Source organism: Wyeomyia smithii, chromosome 3, assembly GCF_029784165.1.
Source record: "Wyeomyia smithii strain HCP4-BCI-WySm-NY-G18 chromosome 3, ASM2978416v1, whole genome shotgun sequence".
Lineage (NCBI taxonomy): Eukaryota > Metazoa > Arthropoda > Insecta > Diptera > Culicidae > Wyeomyia > Wyeomyia smithii.
The window spans coordinates 178562880-178576546 of record NC_073696.1 but is presented as its reverse complement, the minus strand read 5'-3'; the positions used below and the strand labels follow the sequence as shown (position 1 = coordinate 178576546).

General features: G+C 38.0%; 1 protein-coding gene across 2 annotated transcripts in view; it reads left to right on the top strand.

The window, feature by feature from the left end:
• LOC129726663 (protein eva-1 homolog C) overlaps nucleotides 1-13667 on the top strand; it is a 421987-nt gene that overhangs the window by 155148 nt on the left and 253172 nt on the right. The window lies entirely within an intron of this gene.

Here is a 13667-nt window from a genome sequence, read left to right as displayed (position 1 = left end):
GAGCTTGATTTGCAAAACGAAGTGAATATTGATTCCGCTTTGGAAGCATTAAAATGTGCAATTGTTGATGCCAGGAATTATTCTGTTCCAAAGGCTCAAGTGAAATTTGATTCATCAATAATTGACGAAAATCTTCAACTTCTAATTCGTTTGAAAAATGTCCGCAGACGTCAATATCAACGTTCTCGTGACCCTGTTTTTAAAACTATTTATAAAGATTTACAGAAAGAGATTAAACATAGATTTACTCTTCTGAGAAATCAAAATTTTGAGACTAAAGTTGAAAAATTGAAACCATATTCAAAACCATTTTGGAAGCTGTCGAAGATTCTTAAGAAACCTTCAAAGCCTATTCCAGTTTTAAAAGATGGTGAACGTTTTCTTGTATCCAATGAACAAAAGGCTCAAAGACTTGCTCAGCAGTTTGAGAGTGTTCATAACTCAAATTTGAATTTTGTGAGTCCAATTGAAAATGAAGTCACACGTCAATTTGATTTAATTTCTTCCCAGAATTTTTTACCTGCAGAAATAATTGAAACTAACTTGAATGAGATTAAATCAATTATTAAAAATTTCAAAAATATGAAAGCACCTGGTGACGATGGAATCTTTAATATACTAATCAAACATCTCCCTGAGAGCACAATGGAATTTTTAGTGAAAATTTTCAATTGCTGCTTCAAAATTGCATATTTTCCCAAATTATGGAAAAATGCAAAAATTACTCCAATTTTAAAGCCGGATAAGAATCCAGCTGAAGTTTCAAGTTACCGACCAATCAGTTTGCTTTCTTCAATAAGTAAACTGTTTGAGAGAATTATTCTTAACAGAATGATGTCACACATCAACGAAAATTCAATTTTTGCAAATGAACAGTTTGGATTTCGCCATGGGCATTCCACTACTCATCAATTGCTCAGAGTTACTAATATGATACGAGCTAACAAATCTGAAGGTTATTCCACTGGAGCTGCTCTTTTAGACATAGAAAAAGCATTCGACAGTGTTTGGCATAAAGGTTTGATTGCGAAATTGCAAACTTTTAATTTTCCGATTTTCCTAATCAAAATTTTAAAAAATTATCTTACTGATCGAACTCTACAGGTTGTCTATCAGAATTCAAAATCTGATAGATTTCCTGTCAGAGCAGGTGTACCTCAAGGTTCAGTCTTGGGGCCAGTCCTGTACAACATATTCACTTCAGATCTTCCTGATTTGCCTCCAGGATGCACAAAGTCATTGTTCTGCGATGACACAAGCATTTCCGTAAAAGGAAAAAGCCTTCGTGTCATATGCAGTCGATTGCAGAAAAGTTTAGATATTTTTTCTTCCTACTTGCAAAAGTGGAAAATCTCTCCCAATGCTTCTAAAACTCAAATGATAATTTTTCCGCATAAGCCTAGGGCGTCTTTCCTCAAGCCAAACAATAATCACGTTGTCAAGATGAATGGGGTTATTTTAAGTTGGTCCGACAAGGTTAAGTACTTGGGACTAATTTATGATAAAAAACTTATTTTCAAAGAGCACATTGAGAGTATACAAGCCAAGTGCATCAAATATACGAGATGTTTATATCCTCTCATTAACAGGAATTCTAAACTTTGTTTAAAGAACAAACTTTTGATTTACAAACAAATTTTTAGACCAGCAATGCTTTATGCTGTACCGATCTGGTCAAGTTGCTGTTCAACAAGTAAGAAAACGCTCCAAAGGATTCAGAATAAAATTCTGAAAATGATTTTGAAGCGTCCTCCTTGGTTTGGTACACTCGAATTACATAGACTTACTGGTGTTGAACCATTAGAAGCTATGTCAAATAAAATTATTAACAATTTTCGACAAAAATCGTTGCAATCCTCAATTGCTACGATAAGCTCTCTTTATAGCCAATAAGTTAGCAATTAAGTTAGTTGTAAGTTTACTTCCCCTTTTCTGACAAGTAGGTTTAAATCCCTACGAATGATAAGTCTTTATTGCGAAAGCAAACAAATCCTAACAATTAAAATTTCAAATTTCTAACAGTGTTGAGAAGTCACCATTTGTGATTGGACACACATACTCATTATTTACTAATATTTATCATAAATACTTAAGCTACTAACAAATCCCCCCTTAAAAAAAAAAAAAAAAAAAAAAAAAACGATGGCTGATTGGCTACCACACGTTCTCGAAGCAACGCTGCCGTGCGGGCGAAGATGTGTGGTAGGAATCGGTATGAGAATACTCATGCGTGTGTGGTAGTACAAAGGAATGCTCGCGTGTGTGGCAACAACACCAGCGAAACTCCCACGCTTCTAGCCAGCTACATGTACTTTGTTTTGGCAGAGTTAATGCTGAGTCTGTACCTAACCGCGTCCATCTTTGAAGATCTAAAGGTCTTTTCAACGGACCTACGGTCGATACCGATGATATCAATGTCGTCCACAAACGTAGAACGTCCCTGTCGAAAACCAGTCTGCTATTCGCAAATGGAGGATTTTGTTAACGCTTTTTGTATTCTGAGTAGATCAAGATAATACCTCGATAGTAGTAAAAATTCAGTCAATGGCCCTTCCTGTAGATTGGGCATGTGAGGCTTTTCAACCAGTCGTTCGACATTTGTTCATACACGCAAATCCTAAGCATAATCTGATGGATCGCATAGTACAGTCGCTCGCTTCCTACATTATAAAGTTCGGCCGGGATACCATCCTTCCCAATAACCTTGCCGTTTTCACTCCACTAATCGCCTTTTTATCTTTCTCCTGTGTTGGTGGCACCACAGTTTTTGCGTCGCTCATAATCCTCATCCTGTTCTTGTTTTTCTCACCGTGCTCCTCACCGTTCAACTCCGTCTGAGAGTGCTCCTTCCACCTGGTGGCAGCCGTCGGTTTACCCGTAAGCAGGTTACCGTCCTTGTCATTAAACTCCACCGGCACAAGGAAATCCCTGCTTCTGACTGTGTTGACTGTTCTATAAAAACTCCGCACATCGTTTTGAGCAAAGTTGTCTTCTGAACTAATGAGCACCTGCACGTTGTACTCGCGCTTCTTCCGACGGTATTTTTGGCAGCTCTGGCCTCACTGTATCACATTCTCTGTTCTGACGTGAAGTCACAGTGAGCATGAGGCTCCTGGCACGGTTCTTCTCATCCGTCGCTCTCTGGCAGTCAGCATCAAACCAGCTTCTACGCTGTCTTCCACGTGTCGTACCCTCCACTTCTCTTGCAGTAGTTTCAATGGCACCGTTTTCCATTCGTTTCTCCTGCTGATTAGCGGTCTGTTGATCCAGCTCTCTGGCGTACTCATCTGCCACGCCATCAGCTTTTAACCGCTGTATGCTGAAACGCATCTTGTGCGAGTTTTCAGCACGTTCGAAAACCGTGCGCAGATCTTACAAACGACAAGATAATGGTCAGAGTCAATGTTTAGCCCCGAAAAGACATCCGAAAAGTATCAACCGTCAATCAGTTCGAGTTCAATCCGGGAGCAGGCTTCTCCATTTGGATGCTTCTAGGTGTGTTTCCGAATATTCAAACGTCGAAAACAGAAGCTACAAATGGTCATTCCTCTGATCGTGGCAAAGTTTATCAGCATCAGGCTGTTTTGCAATAATCAAACGGAAGAGCTTCTCTCTTTCAAGCCGTGCGTTCGTATCTCCAACTACGACTCCCAAGTAGTATTTTGGGTACATTTCATAGGTTCGTTCAAGCTTCTCAGAGAACTCATCTTTGACGTCATTGGATTTGTCGCTCGTCGGTGCTTAGGTGTTGAACAAATTCTTCAACCACAAATTTGTGCCTAATCCAACACGCATTTACGGTCATCCACGGGTCTCCACCGGATGACTCTTGTTCACTCAGTTTCTCAGCACTATGAAACCGATGCCTCGTTCCGCTGCTTTGGCGCTATTGCAGTAAATGTGGGACTTGAAAGAGGTATGTGCAATATAATATACTGCACGGAAGGAAAGTTGTCAATCCTGTTTTTCAGTGGGATATGTTTAGAAAATTATTTTAAGTTCCTCACTAGAGAGACTTATAGGGTTTTCATGCAATCTTCTGCAATTTCTTATTCTAGAAAGCAAATTATTCATAATTTTGTATACCGAGACGACAATAAATTTAATGCTTCGAGATATTTAGCGCGAAAAGTTGCTTGAAATAAGGACGAAGAACAACAAAATATATATATCGTTTAATTTCGATCAATTAACTAATGTCCATTATATGAGAAAAATTAGTTATCAATTAAATATAGGTTTAAACCGGCTTTACTTGACAAGTAAGCTCACAATTTCCCTACAATTATATTCACTTAACTGCGAAAGCTATTACAATCTATTATTGAAATAATACTAAAAAATATATATGTATAATATATGTGTTGATATGCCACCGTTTGTGAAAGAAGTTCTGCCGCAGGATACACAATATAAATTCTATAAATTCTACATAACTTCTTAATAAATAAACCATCATGCATAGTTTCATATCTTAGCATGCGTAAATAAGCACCTACAAAATCCATACCCTTTTGATTTACTTAGCTGGACTTCTACTTAAAGTTATTCATTGAAGCAATAATGATAGGTCACTGCCCGCGTCGTGATGGAGTGAAACAATGAGATTGGTAGTAAATGCGAAAGCTTCGAAGATTTGCTGACCAAACCATAAAATTTTATCATGGGTCTACCACTAATCCAATGCCGTTGCTACAAAAAAAAGCTCAGAGCAAAACAGACTTGGTGGTAAGTCGTCTTCAACCGAGCCAACTCCTTAAGAACGTTTTGTACCATCAAGTTATTAAAACATGTTGAAAATATAAAAAAATTTGCAAATTGTTAGTATAACACACACTTTTGTTGAAAAAATCAGGCAATAGATTGTTAGATTATATGCCTCTTAACTCTAATTATTTCATGAAAAACCGATTTTTGAATTGAATATTTATGAAATACTACTAAAATTACTTAAATCCGAATACGTTTACCATTGATAAACAGATGAAAATGCCTGTTGGCTTTCACCACTCTAGTCACTTTGCGTAGTTACGACGCTGCGGTTAATAGCATGTGTCGTAACTAAGCAAGTAGAATCTAGAGGAAATGCTTCCTTTGAAAGTAGAACCAAAAGCCAATGATTGAAGCGAAGGAATGCAGGAAGGAATGTTCAGATTTATTGAACAGCGTAATTCAACCGCTTACCTTCATCGAAGATCCGTTTTGAATCAAATTCCAAGATAAAAATTCCTAGCTTGGGAAGTTCATTCTGATTGATGCTAACGCATCGTAGCGACGGCCGCAGTTTCACAGGGACTTATCCGTTTTGAATAGAGCCAAAACGGAACGTATTAAATGGCTTGCTGGATTTAATGCAACCGAATCTCTTTATCTTTTTCCAGTTCAAAAACCCTTCACAGGCGTAAAATTCCATACGTACAACGATCATCCTCCCACTTTACCCGATGGGGACCCAATCCTTCCCCAACCGTCGCCATCGCCGACACCTCCGCCCGGTTGAGTCTTAATTCAACTGGAAAACACAAGTTACAAGTACCCGGAACAAGGGTCCAAATGAATGTGTCGGCAGACGTGTAAGGGCCAGGTTGTCCACCGAAGCGGGTAAATACGGTCAGGCTACGATGGAAAATGGCATTGCTATGTCTTTGATGTTAAGCTCCAAAGCCAAAGCCGTTGCTTTTGTCACCAACAGAAATGATCGGTGTTAGCGTGGTGCGGTGCAGCTGTAGCCGACGGAGACGATAAGCGGTCATTGGACAGCTTTGACCATTCAGCCGGAAGTTCACTCATGTGTTAACTGGAAACATCCGCATCAACACAAATACTCGCTACACATACACACACATACGTTGCAACTGGCAACAAATATGCGGCGTTAGGCGTTTTTTGTTGAATTAAATTCCTGCAACTGAATCTAAGGTCGCATGTCCGGTATTGGGCAGGCGCTTTTGAGTGGGTTATAAGATACGGTTTGGTCGAATTCGAATCATGATACTATTGAAAAAGTTCAATATGCTTGTGTAGCTCGTTGTTGTTATTATCAAACGAGGATAAACATAACACAACATAAAGGCGCGGTGACATTTTTCAATACTCGAAATATTTATACATCTGGAACATATGCTAATACTTTTGTGCTTTCTTTACAATGAAATAAAAGCCTGATATTTGTGCTCGTTGTATATGTTTCTCAGTAATGATAGATAATGGTCGAGCCGAATTTATTATGCATTCAAAATTTCGCAGCCTTCTTTCGGTGTCATAAGACTCAAGGATGGGTTCATTCTCAGGCTCTTTGGACTTGCCAGTCTTAACATTGAATTCTACTCATGACAAAATAAGTCTTTCTTATAATTAAACTGGACAGAGGAACGTCCTCTCTAGGCCATTTTGTTTGAGCTTGAAAGAGAGGGTCGCCTGTCGCTCGCTTTCAATAGAAAGGCTATTAATAATAATTTAAACTAGATACAGATACAGATACAGCAAAAACTCGGATAATATCATAAAAGACTAATGTTTATGGTCGCAGTAATGGGATCCAAACAAAGAAAAAACTGCACCAAACATGTTGAAATTAGAGCCCTTGAGTTTGAATTTTGAAATGTTTAAAACAATATAATTCAAATAAATAAAACCAAATAAACGGCAAATTTGATGGAATGGTATTGAAGTTTAATTGATAGAAAAGGCTTATTTCTAAATAACTAAGGAATTATTCTTTCAAACTACGATAGAAACAAAAACAATAACAATACGTGTCTAATGTATGAAAACTTTGAATGAAAGAGAAAATCATGTAACCCATTTATATCAACCATATCGAATTATTCCCATTGAACTCTTAATGAGGCTTACAACAGTTTCTACAGCTCACGGTGAAAGATTTATAGCACGAATTCTTTCACAGATAAATTATTCCCTCCGGGTTGCATTCCGTAAAGTTGTCCATTTCCAACAAAAAAAACGTACACTCCCTTCCGTCTACTGCACACAAACACACACACACACACCCATTTCCTCGCTTTTGTGAAGACAAAGATAAATCTTTGTATACTTTGCATCTTCCCGAATGTATCTGAAAACAATTTCTAGTCGGTTCGTTTTGTTTCAATTGGGACGAAGGCGAAAATGTTCTTCCGCTTTCTTTTCATCTGCCGTTTCAATTTTACGGTCGATTTTATTTTTCTTAAAGAATGGGTATAAAAATGGAATCGGTTTATCTCCTGCTCAACCTTATCCCAGTCAGATAAACAGCCATCATGTGACATGTGCATCGTCGGCCCAGCAGAAGGAGAGTGGACGCTAGGGTGGATGACATTGTCGCTTCAATCACTGTTACTGTGTTGCTGTAGCAATAAGCTGGTAGTCAAAATGAGTAGATAAATATTTAATATAATACAACAGTTAATCCTTTCATAATTTTACTCTGCCGCCTAGAATGGCACCACTGATCTTACCCTCCACCCTATTAGGCTGACGATCTCACTAATTGGCGACAGAACTGAAATTTCATCATAAAGACAAAATGCTGCTTCATCTTAACCCCATCGCACTGCCACCACAGTCGTGTCATCACCGAATGTTATGAACGCAGTTTTTTGACCAACTCTGAACAACTGACACGAGATAGTCTAACATTGATGAACGATGAAACCGCAAAAAGTACCGTTTCGTGGAAATAAAATGGAACACGTGATAAAGCAGTTAATCGTGCACCGGGCAACTCGAGTAAACGTGCCACTAGAGCAAGGACAAATTTACGACGTTTTCCAAGCGTAATCGTGATAGGATTAAGATAGCGACAGAACGCGCTCTCAGTCTCGTTCGGTTGAAGGCAGCCACTAGTCGCTTTCATCGGACCCGTGGACCCGTGTATTTACTGTCGCATGTTCATGCCAAAGCACGTCTGATTAAATCCAGCTGCAGACGATGTAGTAATAGATTACTGCCTCAAATGTGATAATTTTCGGATCTGATCTGAGAACTTTGCAGCAAACATAGGACGAGTTTCGAAATAAAGCTTGAAACCTTTCTCAATTTTGTTTAAATAAATCTATGTGAACTATAGAAAAATGGAAAAAAAAACTGAATCTACTTCTAGATGGATTGGGAAGCGGTTTAACTATCAAGATTTAATCATAATTCAATTTGCATATACCTACCATAAATATACTGTTGCCAGATTCACTGAGAAAGAGGAATATGTTTTTTTATTAACATCAAAATCGACAAAAATGTTCTGGTTTTAACTAAGAAAAAACGAATGTTTGAATTTTGAAACAATAATTAAGCTTATCAGGAATTTTGAACGTCTTTGTATGGTGTGAAAGTAATAATCTGGTACGTCAAAATTGAAAGTTTAGTTTAAAATAGTTTATTTAACACGGCACGAAACATCATCAAAATTGAAAAGAACGACCTCTTTTTAACAGAGCCAACGGAGACGTAGGAACTAAACAAAACTTGACCTCTCCTCTTCAGATTATCAACGTGTCTATCGAAGAGCTGAATTAGTGTGATGATCAAGTAGATTAAAAAAAAAAACATGCTAACGCCAATGCCGAAAAAGTATACCTTTTGGGAAGAAGATGAAGACACAGCGAACATTTTTATTCAGACTCTCGCCTCTCTGTTAACTTGTGTTCGAACATAACGTCGAATACGAAGAAGTAGAACGAATTCAAAACCATTTTGAAACCGTTCTTGCTTTCAAAACAATCATTGCATATACCGTAAACCGGGTTAAGACTGTGCCATACAAACCTATTGCTTGCCAGGTATGTCATGGGAATCAATACACCTATCTTTCCTGGTTAGGTATCTTAGAAGTAAAATTAGATTTCTGACTCTCACGAAATGGCTGACAATTAACAGATGATACAATCTCACCTCGTCTTGCAGTATCTTCGATATAGACAGTTCCACTAGATCTATTTTTATATTTACTATATATCAATGAATAATAATGAAAGGTTTCTTTCCAAAGTTATTCAATTTACCAAGACTATTTCACTATGCACAATGTTCGAAGTAACCAATTACAACATCGTTGAACAGCATATTGAGCGACTAGACGATAGATGATGAACGAAGATAAAATCGGCGATAAACATTTAACTTTGGTGTCAACATCATCTAACAGTCGATTGCGTCAATTATTGTGTCATCATGAGTGAACAGATTCAGAGATTCACTGAGACACTTCATTCCCTCTCAGAAATTGAATTTACGATAGCTCTACGAACCGATGTTTCACTGCGTTAGCTGACAAAAGAGAAGTGGAAATACGAGAGAGGAGAATCGTGAGATGATAATTATCGGAAGCGCGGAACGATTACGATCACTTGAATATTTTATCACCCATTTTTCCTGAATCGAAAGTGTTGACAGTGAAATGGATTTTTCATCGTTTTACAGAATATTGCTTGCTGTTGTCATAAAATCGCATGATATACTTTTATTGGTTGGTTGTATTTCCATTGAAGGTTCATTAACTGTTGTAAAATAAATAAATGTTCTTTTGTACCGGATTCAAGAATACAGGTCGGACTCGATTATCCGGAACATCAAAAAAATTTTCATTCCGGATAATCGAGTTTTCCGGATAATCGAATTACACAAAAAATACTGAAATTTTGCGATTAACGAATATAAAATAAATATTTCTTTTCTTTATTTTACTTGTATGATGCAGTGGCGTAACCAGAAGTTACTTCTGAGGTGAAAGGGGGTAAAATCTTAAGAAGCAAAAAAAATAAATTGGACATTGATTATTTTCACTCAATTCGAACTTATCCCAAACATGCCGAAAGTGACTTAAATGGTGACAAAAATGCCAGAAGGGATGGAAAAGGCAAAATTTTGGAATTAAATTGAAAACGGACACCAAAATAATAAAATTCCGGATAATCGAGTCTAAAATTCCGGATAATCGAATCCCGGATAATCGAGTTTCCGGATGATCGAGTCTCCGGATAATCGAGTCCGACCTGTATTCAGATTATGGTGACATAAAGCAATGTTCACTTTCTGTCTGTACAGCTAGCTGCACAGTGTAAAACATAAAAATGGTGCAAGTGAAATCATGAACCTGCCAAACTCGGTCTTCAAAAATATGCTATAAATGTATGCTACATTTTCGAAAAATTTTCAATTGCACACCAACAAATTACTTTTTCAACAGATATGTCAGATATCTTTGAAAAAGTAGGTATAGAAACTATTCGGTAATCCGAAAAAAATGTTTGGCTACTACAAATGTTACTAAGCAAAAGACTGCAAATATATACGAAATTAAGAAAACGTACTCTCAAAATCTGTATTTTGCAAACAAATCCATACAACTACTATCCCTAATTCTGAATCATAGTGGCCAGACCGAAAACCGAAGTGATCGAAAATCGATAATATGTTGCCGATCGAAGCCGATAAATGAATCAAAACAATGAATTAACAAGCAGTGATCACCACGCACACAATTAGCAAGCTTTGAAGCTAATGATGTATTTTAACGGCGATTCGTTGAAATGAGATGCGGAGTATGAACAGCACTCTGAGAAAGGCGAACAATACAAATCACAGATAACAGGAACAAATAAAAAAAGATCTGTATCTGGTACGGTGCAAGCATATAAGGAAAAAGCTCAGAAAAAGATATAAAACAAAGTGCATAAATACGCAAAGGAAAATAGAAAAAGAACAGCTCGAAACAAATACCCTAAAAAGAGTAAAAAAAAAACGCTTATATAAATGGTATACAATATCAGCTGAATATATAAAAAATATACTCCTTTTTGAAAATTCACTGGTCAAGTTCAACTTGTTCGCCCAAGAGTTTAAACATTCTCCGCAGACGATTGAGGAACGCATCGCACGAAGCCCGCAGCTGTTCCTGTGGTATTTTCTAGCAGATTGCCGCCAAATGTCGCTTCAGGACTTCCACACTTTAATTTTTTTTAACAGAATTTGGCCGCTAACATACCCCGGACGGCGAAATCTATAGGATTCAGGACCGGTGAACCTCCAAGCTAGAAACGAACTCTTAGCTATGTGAGCCGGTGCCAAGTCCTTTTTGAAAATCCAATCCCTGGCACCTTGATGATGACGTGTCCTCGGTTCGACGACGTACTATAGACAATATGTATTAGTTTTTTATTTTTTTTTTGCTTATTTTTCGTCAGGCTAGTTCCACTGTTGTTATTTCACCAATCACCGACGCCAGAAGAGATGACTCCACCCTGGACTTTAATCCTAAAAAAATTGTTTGCCTCAATTTGACTCCTCGATTTTAGTGACATTGCCCTCTTCTATTTGCGAATCCGTTCACGTTTTTTTAAGTCTGAATTCTGGTATTTGTTATGTATCGATGTGTTGAACACAAACTTGCATTATAAATGATTTAAAACTCACGCATCAATTTAACGCCAGAAAAAGATTATCTTTCCAGGGTTAACTCACACCCCTTTCTTTACCGAACTGGCGCAAACGGCTTCACTTCCTCATGAAATCCCGGTGTCGGCTATGATTGAATCTAGACCAGTTGGGTTGATTAGAAGTGGATCACGCCACCCTACAACCATCGATTTGTTGTGGTTGATCTTCACACTTCCAGGGACAAAAATCAGCGAAGTCCGATCATCACGGGTGATTCCGGTCCAAACCATCGCCGTTGCTGGTTCCTGTTTTTTTTTTGTGATCGTTCCAGCAACCAAACTCTGTCGTTCTGCTTTTTCACGAACTATTGTACGGTTAAGAGTTCTTCGTCGATAAACACGATATTTTCTAACCATTCTCCCGCGACCCTGTTCACCAACGCCCCACCGAAAGGTCTTATACCTTCTGGATATTGTAGTGCTTGATCTGAATTTTATCTTCCAGGACCCGATGGAAATTTCAATCAGATACGTTCAGATCCCCCGCCAATCAAGTGGCACTACGTCGAGGATTTCGTTTGAGGTGGTTCTTGATGATCTGCCCCGTATCAGGTGGCACCACAGTAGCTCGGCATCTCCCTCCATACTGTTTCTTGGTACTTCCAGTCTCCAGGTATTCTTTGACTGTACGGTATACGAACCTTCTGCACACACGCAAATTGGGCAGCTCATGAACTATGTCCTTCTGCCACCTTTTTCCAGTTCGGAACAAGGCAACTACAGCACGAAATTCCTATAAATTGAGGAACTATAATTTGTCGAAGAATAAATAAGCATGTTGCACTGAAACAGAACAAAGAAACAAGAGTTCGCAAGAAGAATAAACAAGACAGCCCCGAGTATGAAATCAATCATAAAAGAATAAAACCATGAATGAATTATATATACAGAATAACTGACCCAAACAAACAAACGTAAAAATGTTACAAAAGAAGGTCTGCTTCAAAATCATAGTATTGAGTTTTATGGTTTTTGCTTTCATATTCAACTCGTTTCTTTGTTGTTATCCGCTCTGCCACTTTTATACATTTTCTGTTCCAACAGCTCCCTTCGTTTTATTATCTGAATGATTTGAATGAATGAATGAACTCATAAACACTTTAGTCTAAAAAAAATGAATACCAGCTCCTGACAGTCATTTTCAATTGAAAATCGTCAGGCGATAGTGACGTTGTTAACCTTTGCTTTTAATTGAAAACCATTTGTTTCTGTTTTAAGCAGTTATATGATACTCAAATGCTACTGCATTGATTTTGATATAGGAAGAGAAAAAAAAATCAAAAGAAAGTGAAGGTTAACACCCAATTCAAAATTGTTTTGAAGTTGAGTGACTAAACATGCAATTCAATTTATGAGAAGAAGTATCTATTTATTTAATTTATAAATTTATTTTTAAGAAGTATCTACTTTCCCACCGAAGAAAGTAGCTACGATACGCTAGTAAGGAGAAACTTCTATATTTCCTTTTTTTATACTAAAACTCAATTGACGCGCATAATACAACGCGCATAATTTTGTATAACGTTTGCTGTAAAAAATGGACTTTTTTCGGATAGTGGTAAAAAAATAACTAAGACAGATAATTGAGTTTGATAAATTTCCCATGGAAGGTAATTATGTTAGCTTACTTGCAAAAAAGCGACCTTCCGGCAGTTAGCCGGAACATTCGCCATGCGGACGAAACATGCGTGTAGGCAGGTGTTCTTTCTTCGTTTCATTTATCAATTCCTTCTCAGTTTTCGCGACAAAATTGTCGTCCTCGATAGGACGCCACTTGGAAACGTTGAGCGGGTTCGCCAACTTGGGTACCACATCGATATTCAGCCGCTCCATCTCCCCCAACGATCGCTTTCTGTAATGGGGCGACGCCGGATCCTACCTGCGGCCTTATGTTTTTTTAATATGAATGACGCAACTTCCTGCATGCACTTCGTACTATAAATGTACCTGTTCACGGTCAGTCCGGAGCAAAGGAAAACCAGCATTAACATCCCCTGCTCGCTGATTGATATCCACAGCAGCATCTTTATGGGGAACGTGGTGTGTGAAATGAACTCCTATATGGACTTCCTCACTGCGACCAGAATCGCAAATCTATTGTGAGATATGCACGGGTGTCTGCTGTATCCCGCACTTCTATTATTAGCAATACCGCTATTGAGAAGTGGCATGCTTATTATTATTGTTTATCAGTGCTTGTGTGTAATGTGATACTCTTCATTTTACACGCTTACT